The 13,086-nt window shown below is 53.5% G+C and overlaps 1 protein-coding gene across 3 annotated transcripts in view; it reads right to left on the bottom strand.

Moving 5' to 3' along the window:
- Positions 1-4,056, bottom strand: part of HDAC4 (histone deacetylase 4) — a 288,731-nt gene extending 284,675 nt beyond the window's left edge. For 2 of the 3 annotated variants that reach the window (XM_070368625.1, XM_070368624.1), the window contains exon 1: positions 3,784-4,056. The gene's annotated coding sequence lies outside the window, so the exon portion shown is untranslated. The remainder of the gene's footprint in view (positions 1-3,783) is intronic. The other variant, XM_070368630.1, reaches the window with a different exon arrangement.
- Between the last annotated feature and the right edge of the window lie 9,030 nt (positions 4,057-13,086).

The raw sequence follows: 13,086 nt of genomic DNA on the forward strand, positions 1-13,086 counted from the left end.
AGCGCCACACACACAGCACAGAAGACAGCAAGAAACCCTACGAAACACAGAATCACCTATGACCACTCCAATACCACCCAACACAACTACACCTAAAGGTGTTCCGAACGGTCCTCTTCTCAAAGAGGCTATGCTCTCCCAAACACCTCCACGGACGATGCTGAACTTCAGCTTCAAGACTACCAGGGGCCCGGAAGCAGAGGCGTGGAAGAGGAGGAGTCAGCTTCGGGGGCTTAACACAAGCAAGGGCACCCGGCGCTACGTTTCCAGGCCCATCTCAGGTCCCTCCTCTGCAAAACGGGTGTGGTAAGAGGGGCCACCTCCTGAGGCCGTGGGGAGAGAGAAGCGGGGTGCCCATGGTGACTACTTACGACAGCACACGGCCCCAAGTAGCTGCTCATTAAACGGCAGCTACTGGGCTAAGCTACACTCACAGCTGCCCCTTGAACACCATGGGGGAGAGGGGTGCCAGCCTCGCAGACGGTGGAGAACCCAAAGATAACTTTATAGTCAGCCCTCCGTATCCACGGCTCCACAGCCCAGGTTCAGACAACAGCAGATTGTGTAGTATTCACTGAAAAAACCCACGGATAAGTGGACCCACGTGCTTCAAGCTCACGCTGTTCAAGGATCAAGTGGACGAGTGTCATCTCACTAGGAAAGAGAACCAGGCTGGCTCCACCTCTGCTGATACAGGGGCCAGTCCGCCCCCGCCGTGATGGGAGGCAACCTGTGTGGGGCCCTGGCCCTTCACTGGAGGGAACCAAGAAGGCCCATCAGTCAGAAAAGGCGGCCGAGAGCCCACCCCGCTCCCGAAACAGAGCCACATACCCCATCTCCTCAGTCACACGAGCCCAAGAGAAGAAAATGACCTCCTAACAGAACCCGCTGATCTGAGCTCGGTGACACGTCTCCCCAAAGAAACGGCCTGTGAACACACGTTGCTGACGGGTGTGAAGATGCAGCATCACTTCTGACACAGGGCTCCTCGTCTGACTTGAATCAGAGACCCTTTGCTTTTCTCTAACTCTAGGCCAAAAGACCCCAACCCACTGCACACCGCAACATATCCCAACTGACCGTATGAGACTCAAACCAAGCCTCCTCCAGACTGGCTCCCCAGTCCCCACCCCAGGACCAGCAAGGGTCGCAACCACTGGGGAGAACTTGCCCTCCGGCTAGAACAGTGGGGACTCGGGCTCAGCTTTGCAGGCCACGGAGCGAGGGAGCTTCCATGGAGGTGGGGCTAACGCGGGTTCCCGGCAGCTGATCCCCAGCAGGGATTTCGGGTCCAGGGGCCGTCAACCCGCCACCCACAGCGGAGCCGTACCCCGCTCTCTGCATGTCCCCTGCTCCCTCCATCAGGTACCAATCTACAGCTCATGGCAGCTTCTGAGCAATGAAAGCCCAGCCGTTTTCAATAGAGAACGGTAGGGACGGATTCTCCAGGAGTGATGAAATGTTTCTTCTGCTCTGGCAATTAAGACGGCACAAAGTCGCCTTTCCTCGGGTGCCACCCCCAACATCAAAGGATGAGAATTCAAAGCCATTCATGCTGCATTGAAACCTCACAATGCAGCTGGAAAATGGAAGTCGATTACTGGACATAAATATGCAGTAGTTAAAAGCAAAGAGTTAGAACAAAATTCAACTGCAGCAACCCCACGACATGCGGAAACTTCCAGAACTGGAGTCCTCCTGGTAAACACGACGAGGGGCATCCTTAGAAAGCACGCTTCTGGCCACTGAGCCAAGCTCCACGCTCTGGACCCACGTGGCCCAGGGGCCATGTTGTCCTGCCCATCTTGCTACAGTAACGGCCCCCAAGGCCTCCGAGAACATGGCATCTAGAGATTTTTATTTCGCATGGCTGTGAAGCTGCTGACCACAGAACATTCTCTCTTGGCTCAGGGCTGCTGAGGCCACATCTGTCCTTGGTCCCCAGGCCTAGCAGGCCTCCACCCCCGCACACACCCCCAGCCCAGGGCTCTCCTGCTGCCAGTTCCGATCGCAGGACAGAGAACTAACCCTAAAGAGGGCAGTGTTACATCTGCCTGCCGCATAAACCGTGCTTCTTTTCTGATTGATTACTGCTCTCTTTAGGAAGGTATTTAATCTTTAAAATAAAAGCCCAGAACACAGAAAGCTATACAAGTCTAACAATGTGTCAGGGTGTGTGTTTTTAAGGCAGGAAAATACTTCCCTCCCACACAAATGTGAGTTCTGGGGAAAGATGCCACAGAGCCCAGGGAGTAGAATATCTGGGAAAGCTTGATGGGTCTTAAAAATAGATAATTGAACACAGATTTGAGAATTCTCAGGAGCTACCTGAAAAAAAGAAAATTAAATCTCACATATTTTTGATATCCAAAACTCCATTCTGATGAAAACTTCTAAGAGGGTGGCATTTTGCATTTCCAATTATAATAGAGTAATTGTGTTGCCATAGTGACCGCAAAATTCTGCAATAACTTTTGTTGCTTTGTAATTGCTGTAGTGTATATTTGTGTACAAGCAGCTGAGTTTTCTTAATTCAATCCCTCTCCCTCTCCCTGTCTGTCCCCCTCCCCCAGTCACCACCACCACCTTTCCTGGCTCAACCCAAAGAAAATTACCAGAAGCAACTAAAACTCCAGGCCACAGGATGATCACGGTACAGAAGAAAAAGTGAAACCAGGCCAAGGTGCAGACCCACCAGCATAACCCCAGTCTTGCTAGGCTGGCGCTGGGCGAGGGCTGTTTACATGCTTACTCCCAGGCCTCCCCTGCTTAGGTGGTTTGTGGGAATAAACAGAGAAGCCTGAGCGGAGGGAAGAAGGGAAGGAAAGTAACTCCACAGGCCCCTTCCCTCCCTCGCCCAGGGCAGGCAGAGAGCTGCTGCAAGCAATTAGGTAGGTCTCTACAGTAATGCAATTAGGATTTAGTTAAGAAAGTCATTAGTTTTAAAATAACTTGAGCTTAATTTCTGCAACACTTTATTTGAGAATTGTGTCACAGCAGGTCAATTTACAACATGCAATAAAGAAAACACTCGTATCAGCTGCTGCAAGTTATTACAAATTTCTGATGTGCATTAAATGAGTACACTGGGTTCCACCCCCGGCCTTTCCGACTGATACGCACGATCTCCTGCTATAACAGTGTCAAATAATTCAACGCTCAATGTAAATACGAGATAATTTGCTTCGGATGCCACAGTGTGAGCTTGCGATGCCGCCAAGAGCGGCTCCCGTCACCTGGGCAGGACGGGGCCCAGGGCTCGGCCTGCCCGCACCCCTCGGGTCGCGGGCGCCCCACCCCTGCCGTTCCGGTCCGGGGCACACACACCCGGCGACGGCGCACCCCCGCCCGCCCGCCCGCCCGCCAGCCCCGGGAGGGACGTTTTTCTGCAAACTCACAGCCTCGACAAAGTTATATAAACGGCGCCCGCCGGGGCTCCGGAGCCCCCCGGCCCACCTGCCGAGGGCTCGGCCTGGACGGGAGCGGGCGCCCCGGGGAGGCCCGCCGGCCGTCCTGCGCCCCTGCCCCGCGGGCGGCCCCCGCCGGGCCGGGGGGCTGCAGCAGGGAAGGTCCGGGACGGGCTCCGGCTCCGCTCCGGACGACCGCGGGGCCGCGCGGCCTGGGCGCACGGGACCGGGCCGGGGCCAGGCCGGCCGGGCGGGCGGACCCCCGGCGTCCACCTGCCGGGCCGGGCGGCGGGGGCGTGGAGGCGGGCGGGCGGGCGGCCTGCGGGCGGGCGGGGGGCGGACAATGGCCCGCGGGCCGGGCCGGGGCAGCGCTTACCGCGGCGGCGGCGGCGGCGGGCGCCCGAGCCGCATCTCCTCAGCCTGCGCCGCCACCACCACCACCACCGCCGGCGGCGGGCGGGCGGGCGGGCGCTCGGGCGGCGGCGACGGCGGGGACGACGCGGCCGCGGCGCGCCGGGCCCAGGCGGCTGAGGCGGCGGCGCGGGCGGGCAGGCGGGCGCGCGGGCTCGGGCGCGGCGGCGGCGGCGGCGGCGGCGGCGGGGACGGTGCTCCGCAAGCGGCGGCCCCACAACCTCCCCTCCTCATTCACAAAAAATTGACCCACGTTGAACCATGATGCTGCTCCCCCCCTCCGGCACTGAGGCGGGCGCTGATAGGCCAGCTCCGACGCCCGTCAGCGGCCCCGGCCCCGCCCTCCCGCCGTCGGCCCTGCGGCCATTGGCTGCACCGGCCTTGCATCACCTCCCCTCGCGGGCCCCTCCCTCCCTCCCGGTTTCTAATGAAGAGCTCGTCAATTACGGCTCGGCCCCGCCCTCTGCCCGCCCTCCCTGGGCGCCCGGCGGCCCTCCCATTGGCCCACTGGGGGGTCGCGGGAACAGCCCCGCTTGGTCCCGCCCATCGGCCCCGCGGCCTCCAACTCGCTAGGCCCAACGCCCTCCGAATGCCAGGGATGCTCCGCCCCCGCCCGCCTCCTGGTCCCCATTGGCTGCCGAAGCTGCCAATCCCAGGGGCGGGGCTATCAGAGGACGCTCCAGGCACCAGCTGGAGGGCGCGGGACTGTTGGGAAAGTGTTGGGAGTACAGGCGGGTGGTGACAGTCAACACGGGCCGTGGCCCAGGCGAGCCTCGTTCGCCACCCCCAGAGAGCTGCGCCGCAGGGCCCAGCGGAGAGGGCCGGACGGGCCACGCTTCTGGCGAGGGGAGGCTGAGGCGCGGGCTGAAGAGGGGAGCCGGTGAGGCCCGGCCGCGGCCGCCATCTTGGGTACGGGCAGCGGTCACGTGGTGCGGCCTGCTCCCGGCGACGCAGGGCGGTGCGAAGGCCGAGTGCGCAGGCGCGAGGGCCTCGCCCTACCCCGCGGCGGGAACGCGGCTTTGGGGGCGCGGGGCCCGGCCGGCCGGCCTTCCCGGCGGGCGCGGGACGAGCGCAGTGCGCCTGCGCCGGCGGAGGGCCAGGGGCAGCGCGAGCGCTCTTCGAGTCTGGTCCGAATTTTCCGGTCTCGGGCGGAGGCCGCAGAGACGGCCTCCCACCCACTTTCCGGTCGTTCCGGGCGCGCGTGCACCTCGGGCGGGGGTCTCGGCCAATCCGTTCACCCCGAGTGCTCAGCGTCTGTGCTGTGCCCTGCCGAGGCCTTCAGAGACTCCCGTTGAGCCGCACCCCCGGAGGGCGTGATGGGGTCTGCGGCGAGATCAGAGCTGTGAAGCCCACTGGGCAGCCCATCCCGAGTGTCACACCTGCGTGGGGATAGCCCTGCCGGCGTTGGGGGGGATGCTCCTGCAAAGGATGGAGCCTCCAGAGAAGAAAACACTTAAAACAGTGGTGTTCAAACTGCAGCCCTTTCGGAACTGTTTTGTTTATTAAAAAAAAAAAAAAAAGCTTGCTGTAGTAAAAATGCTGCATGGGATCTCTATGGTTCTAGAATGACTTCGCTTCCATGAAACTTGATTCCCTGCAAGAGACTTTGAACCTTTCAGGATATGTCCAAACATGGTGACCCGTGCTCAAAAAACTTGAGATTTAACAGCCAAATGTTGTTAGATAACAGTGTTGTGTTTCAACTAAAGCGGCTTTTTTCCTAGAAAGCAGAATATGGGGAGCTCACCTGAGGACTGCATCCAAGGGTGTTTTTTCCCCCTCAAAGGTAAAATGTCCTTAGGTGACAGGCTTTGTAACGTGAAACCGAAGACCAGAGTCGTAGGTGAGGATGGGCTTCCCTGGTGGCTCAGACCGTAAAGAATCCGCCTGCAGTACGGGAGACCTGGGTTGGATCCCTGGGTCGGGAAGACCCCTTGGAGGAGGGCATAGCAGTCCACTCCAATATTCTTGCCTGGAGAATCCCCGAGGACAGAGGAGCCTGGCCGGCTATAGTCCTTGGGGCCGTAGAGAGGAGACACGACTGAGCGACTAAGCACAGCAGCACAGGTGAGGATATACATACAGGCAGGTAGGATAAAACAGGAACACTTCTTAGCTGGAGAACTTGGTCGAGAAGAAAAATCAGGTGGACAGACTGCTAAAACTGATGATGTTATCAGAGATCGTTGCCTTAAGGGAGGGTGCTGAGCCGACACCCTCTAGCCATTGTTACACCCAGAAAAAAAGCCACTGATAACCTTCATCACTGATTGGCTTAAAGCTTGAGCTTTTCCAAGTTTCGTGGCCCAGATGCTTTTTCAGAGGAGAAAAGTAGAAGGAATTCTGTTTTAATAAAAAATCACTACTTTGTGTCATCTTTTGTAATTATTTTGTTAAATTCTTCAGAGTTTAAATTGGAGAATAGGCCAGTTTAACTGTCAATCTTAGAATACCCTAGAGACAGAGTCTGACAAAGTGAATGGATAGGATGCTGACAGAGACCCGTGATGCCTTATGAGGGCCTTTCTGTTTGGAAATGAGCAGAGATTGGTTTTAATATCCTTGGTAGGTGATTCTTAGGAGAAATGTAGCTACATGGGTTAAAACACAATTTTCAAAATGAAAAAGTATTTTGCAATACGTAACTCCAATACTTTGGCCACCTGATGTGAAGAGGTGACTCATTTGAAAAGACCCTGATGCTGGGAAAGATTGAGGGCAGGAGGAGAAGGGGATGACAGAGAATGATATGGTTGGATGGCATCACTGACTCAATGGACATGGGTTTGGATGGACTCCAGGAATTGGTGATGGACAGGGAGGCCTGGCGTGCTGCGGTTCATGGGGTCGAAAAGAGTTGGACACGACTGAGCGACTGAACTGAAAATGTCTTGAAATAATAAGTAATGATTAGCAAACCTTGGGCAGTGTAAATAGTAGTGCCTGTCCTAAGATAGCTTAACTTTGAAGCAAATGAGTGGTGAATGGCAAAAATTTAAAACAGACACAGCTGAAGGAGATGACTGCTAGTGACCTGGGCAGTGATGGAAGCAGTACCCTTATCAGATTTTCATGGAAAGTGAAGCAAGGCCAGAGGCTGAGGAACATTTAGATAAAAATCAAGGTACAAAGTCATTTCACAGATGATTTAATGTGTACAACAGTCAGGAGAAAATGCTGCCTATATGTCTAGTAAAACTCATTTAAGTGCATAACGAGAGAGACGGGCCACAAGGAAAAGTCCCACCAAGGGTTCTGGGATGTGGATTCTAAGCCAGACTCGTTAAAAGGTAGAATCCCAGCCCAGAAATGAGTAGGCTCCTTTCTCTGCCACTTAGGCCTTCTGGGAGTCCCAAGAGCTCCTCCAGGTGAGTGAGGGCCTGGCAAGGATGAGGCCCAATTCCCTCTTCTGCAGAAGAGGAATGTGGGGGCCTGGGCAGCTGTGTCTGTCCACAGATCTCTGAAACACCGTCTGGCCGAAGGAGACCTGTTCACAGCAGGTAGCAAGAGCTCAATACCGCAGGTCTGCACACTATGAGAGGAGTCTCTAAGGCTGGGGCTGAGGTTCAAGGTGGAGGGATGGCCAGGACACCAAGTGCCGTCCTCATGAGGCTTCCTACAAAGGCGTTGCACAGGGTCCCAACTCGAAGAACACAAATCCCGGTGTTAATTAAAGTCCTTTGCTCAACAATAAAGATGCCACCAAAGACTCAGAAAAAATTAAGTTAAAAATCTAGAATTAGTACAGCAAGGTGGTCAGTTATAAAGATCTTCCCCAGTAGTATATTGGACGTGTTCCAACCCAGGAGGCTCATCTTCTGGTGTCGTATCTTTTTGCCTTTTCATCCTGTTCATGGGGTTCTCTCAGTAAAAATACCGGAGTGGTTTTTCCATTTCCTCCTCTAGTGGAGCACGTTTTGTCAGAACTCTTCACTGAGACCCGTCCATCTCTGGTGACCCTGCACAGCAGAACTAGGAGCTTCATCGAGTTACGCAAGCCCCTGCGCCAGGATAAGGCTGTGACCCATGCAGGGGGGATAAAAAACTGATATATATGTTAATATTTATTGAATATTTGCCATGCGGCAACCATTGTGCTAAGCACTTTTTATGCATTAGAAAAACACAATGGAAATTTCCCAATCTACGTTAGCAAAAGAACATTTTCAATACCTAAAGGTAACATGAAATCCCAATGGAACTTCGTGGGAGCGGACAGAATGGTTGACTAGTTCAGCTGGAAGGATAAACATTTGAGAACAGTCCAAAAGGAGAGAAATCAGAGAGAAACTGCTCCCAGAAAACAAAATGTATTATCCAGGCTCCATAATGACAATTGCTCGTTCCTGGCTGAGATCGATGGAAAATAATAGAAAGTAAAAGAAACAGCCCCAAGCAAGTGGAAGAACTCTATCAGATATCCAGCCAGTATGTGTGCTCTGTGCAAGTACCAATTTCTAAATATTTTGAACATCACTCTTGTAAGGATTTAAAATATAATAAAGGCAGCTTTTCAAATCAGTGAGAAAACGGTGTGGTAGGACCCTTGTCAATCATTCAGAGAGAAATGAATGAAGTTGAATTCCTACCTTATTAGATGGAGTAAAGATTTAAGTGTTAAAAAATAAAGGCCATAGAAGTATTAAGAAAAAGTTGTTAGTTGACATCTCTCTAGGGTTACAGAATAGGACACTGCCAACAGTTGTAAAGGGAAATGTTGATAAATTTGACTATGTTACAATTATAATTTGGGGTATCATCGGCAAGGAACTAGATAAAATCTCAATTGGGGCATATTCTTGCAAGGGAATATTTAGTAACAAAAAGAATGAACTACTGACACAGATCACAGATAGATGGATGTCAAAAACATGGTAAAAAAAACATCTGATCAGAAGATTAGATACTACATGATTCCATTAACATGAACTTCGGGAACCACTCCTTGTTTATGAGGCTGGCAGTCAGGAGCCTGGTTCTGTGGTGGGGCAGACAGGGGACCAGCTGAGAACCAGGCATAAGAGCACTCTCTGAAGCGGTGGAGACACATTACTGGGCTGGGAGTCACACAGGGTGAACACTGAGCAAAACTCTTGAGATTTAAGAGCTGTGCCCGTCACAGAGATCTTAACCTCAAAAGAAAGAGCGTTGAAGGCAGTACGGCCCCGATACGGGGCTGGAGTAAGGGGAGGAGAGGGGACTCCCGGTGCGTAAAAAGACAAATTAGCTTAACAGACGAATGACTGGGGAAGGTCATCGTGTCTCAGGAAAGCCTGGTCTCCTTCACAGGTACGCTGCATTCAAGAAGAGAGACAAAGATGAATATTCCAAGAGTGGGGCGGGCTGGGACATGAAGAGGGAGCACAAAGGGAGAAATGCCCTGTGAACATGATGAAACACCCCACTTCCTAACAATAAGAGAAGTCTGGTGCCCTATCTACCTGTTTTATGACACCAAATGCAAAGAAGTGGGCACTGTTACACCTTGACAGCAGGTGTCAACGGGCAGAAACCTTCAGACCGGTACTTAACTAGACACACTAGTTATTTTACCGGAACGTTTTGCATATTTTCATCTTGTGACCCCCTACCTCTAGAGCTTCATTCTAACACAATAAATGTGGATGTTGATAAAGACTTACCTACAAGCATCCAACAGTGATTGGAAGATATATGGATATCTGTATGTCTCCAAGTTTACAAAAATAAGGGACTTAATACCATGGAAAGAAATTCACACGATAGTTCTAAGTGACAAGGAAGAGCTTTAAACATCATCACAGCTCAGTACAGGTTTTATAAACGCGAGCGTGTGTAGACACGGAGGAGACAGGAAGACATCCATCAGAGTTCCAGGGCTTGCTTCACACAAGGTGCTGCTCTCCATTTGCTCATCCTAGCTTTCTGAATTCTCCAGTGCACATGGATTACTTCCATGTTAAAAAAAAAAAAAAAAGATTCTCCAAAAGGACATGAAATTAACCCAGAAACATGTGGGGCAAGTAGCTGAGAGACTCTGTCAGGCCAGTCAGTGGTGCGCAGGACTGCAGGACAGGTGGGAGAAGCTGCAAAGTTGGAGAGGGCGGTGTGTGCAGGGGTCTTAGGGGGTGGGCTCAAGTTTCGTCCCCCAGCCCTGAGAACTCCGTCTCTTGCAGGCACCTCTCTCTGCGGCCTGACAGTGTGCCAGGCCGCTGGGCTCCTCCCAGCCAGGCGTCGGGCTCTGATCGTTGTTGGGTGGAGGAGACCTCGCCAGGTCCCTCCCATCGACACCTGCCAGAGAGGGCTACCCCATCTTCCGTGTTTGTCTGCAGCCGTCTCAGGTTTTGAGATACAATCTGGAGGTCGGCAGTGTGGAGGCAGGTGCAGTCATAGGAGGAGGGAGGCTCAGGAGGGGGTGGGCAGGAGGGTTGCATGTAAACAGCAGGAGGAAGAAGGGGACCCAGAGGCCGGAGGTAGGGGCGCCTGGAAGGGGTTCTCGTGAGATGCCATTGCAGACAGGTGAGTGAATGGGGGATGAGAAAATCCATTTGAGCATGAGGGCATTTGGAGGGGTTTAACTGCTGAGGGTCTTAGCCTAGGTCCCCCAGAGCAGAGCCTAACACAGGGCTTGAGCACCTGGGAGCCATGATCCCAGGGGTCTGGGGTGATGGAAAGAGGGGCTGGGGACAGGGGGCTGGGAAGTAGGGAGGGTCGACGCCAGGCTGTGTTGTCCCACTGGCCAGAACTATCTGCTGAGGGCAGGACAGGGGCGAGTGCTCCCTTGCAGAAGAGGCCCCTGCGTGGCTGCAGGAAATGGGTTCTGCCATTTGGACGGGGAATCTGAGGCTCTAGTTACTAGAACCAGACCTGGAACGGGGAGCCTGGGCCCCAGGTGGGAACCAGCACCCCGCCCCACACACTTCCCACTCTGGGGGTAAGACCTGCTGGAGGAGGGGCAGAGGGGGTCTTGGAGAGTGTGAGTCCAGGTCAGGGGCCCCTCTTCTCTGGTCAAAGAGAAGGACCAAAAAGCCCAGGCAGGAAAAGCCTTGACCAGAAGGAGACTCCAAAGACAAAGAGGAAAGGGTGTGAATGGATTTGTTGTTGTTGTTCAGTCACTCAGTCATGTCTGACTCTGCGACCCCATGGACTGCAGCACACCCAGGCCCCTCTGTCCTCCACTGTCTCCTGGAGCTTGCTCAAACTCGTGTCCATTGAGTCAGGGATGCCATGCAACCATCTCATCCTCTGTCGTCCCCTTCTCCTCCTGCCTTCAATCTTTCCCAGCATCAGGATCTTTTCCAATGAGTCAGCTCTTCGCATCAGGGGGCCAAAGTACTAGAGTTTCAACTTCAGCATCAGTCATTTCAACAAATATTCAGGGTTGATTTCCTTTAGGATTGATTGCTGTTCGAGGGACACTCGAGAGTCTTCCCCAGTACCACAATTCAAAAGCATCAGTTCTTCGGTACTCAGCCTTCTTTATGGTACAAGGATAGAGACATGTTTCTAGGTGTGGGGGTGGGAGGCTGGGGATGGCATCTGGATTGTATAGTAGATAAGGTCACAGCTGAGAGAGAGGAACCAGTGCAGGCTGGTAATAGTAGCAGCATGCAGCAACACTCATGCCTGCTGAGCCCCGTATGTCAGAAGCAGCCTGAGTGGGTGTTGGAAAGGGGGCTGGAAGGCATAGCCAAGTGGTGTCAAGGGCCTGGCTGAAGCCTCAGGTAGTGTGTGTATTTGATGGCAGCAGGCCCTTTGTTTGTTCTGTTAACTCAGAAGCTACATGCAAAGAAGGTGCACAGTTGGACGGATGAAGGGTCGGTGGCTGGAATGAAGAGCCAGAGAATGGGGACCCTGGGTGCTGGCCACACTGGGGGTGTGATTCACCATGGGGTCCAGCTGGATGGGACAGGAAGTGGGGAGAGCTAGAAGAAGGGCCAAGCAGAGGAACTGGGGGTTTTGTGAACTGCATCAACGGGCGGGCTCGGGTTAGGGGCAGAAAGCACTGGAGATGTGGAAGGCCATGGAAAGATGTTGTTCCTTGCAGTTTAATTTCGGCAGTGGAGGAAAGGGCAGAGAGCAGGACTCAGACAGCCTGGAAAGAGTCTCCTTGCAGGAAACCTAGGAAGGCTGTCTCGAAGATAAGGCTTTTAAAAACCCAGAGCCAAGTGCACGAGAAAGTAAGGGGAATCCCAGAGGGCAGCTGTGAAGAAGGAGACGTGGATGAGCAGTCTCCTCAGTGATGTCTTCGTCAGGAGGACCCTTTGCTGGGTGCTCTAACCAGGGCTTGGGTCTTGATGCCCAGCTGTGGAGTCGGGTGTGAGGTCCTTGTACGGACCTGGGGTTTTCAAGCTCTGCATCCTGGGTGAAAGGACAGACTCGGAAGAAATCTGCCCACTGGAACAGACCAGGAAGAGTATCTCTTTTCACCTTGGCTCTCAATAGGGAAAGGGCTCCCCTGGGAACTTGCCACAGGACTTCCCCTTTCAGGTTTGAATTCACACCACCTTCAGGATCTGGGAACTCAGGCCCAAAAGGTCACATAAAAACTAGTCCAGGGATGGGGTACTCTCAGGAGTGCCTGGTAGAAGCTGACAGCTCTAGCCAGGGAAACGCTGCAACCCACAGACCAAGCCTCATCGAAATGAGCTCACAACCTAAAATTACAAAACCCAAAGGGACTAGTTCAACCATGGACAACAGTCAGCAGGATAATAGACAGAAAGATCGTACTTCCACCGAGGAACTGCGGTCAGAGAGGAGAGTTTAACACACATGTATGAGAGATCACTAAGGAAATTGAGGAAGAATTGAATAAGTAACAAAAGAACAAGACAAGATGAATTTTTGAAAGAACCACATAAAACTTTCAGACACGCAGAGTGAAGTCATTAAAATTAAAAATTCAGTGGGGAAGACAAAAAGCATGTTAGAATAACAGAAAACATTGCTAGCAAACTGGAAGACAGCTCTGAGGAAGCTATCCCAAAGCAGGCCAGCGAGAAGAGATGGAAGTAGAGGTTCCGGGGGAGAGGGGCTGTAATGATGCCATGAGCCCCTCTCCTCTTCCCCGGACGTGCCCAGCCCCAGCTGCTGGAGGAGTGGTCTGCTGACGGCTCCCAGCCGCATCCTTCTGCAGAGTGCTGTCCTCCGGCAAAAGGAGTTGCCTCACCTGGAAGTGCTTGGGAGGTCACCCCCTTCCCCCAAGAGGGGATACCCCGCTGCAAAAGGCCAATGTCTGATTGATAGTGGTAGAAAAGGCCAGCTCCCCCTGAGCTCCCCATGGAAT

The sequence above is a fragment of the Bos mutus genome, chromosome 3 (genome assembly GCF_027580195.1).
Source record: "Bos mutus isolate GX-2022 chromosome 3, NWIPB_WYAK_1.1, whole genome shotgun sequence".
Taxonomy (NCBI): Eukaryota; Metazoa; Chordata; class Mammalia; order Artiodactyla; family Bovidae; genus Bos; species Bos mutus.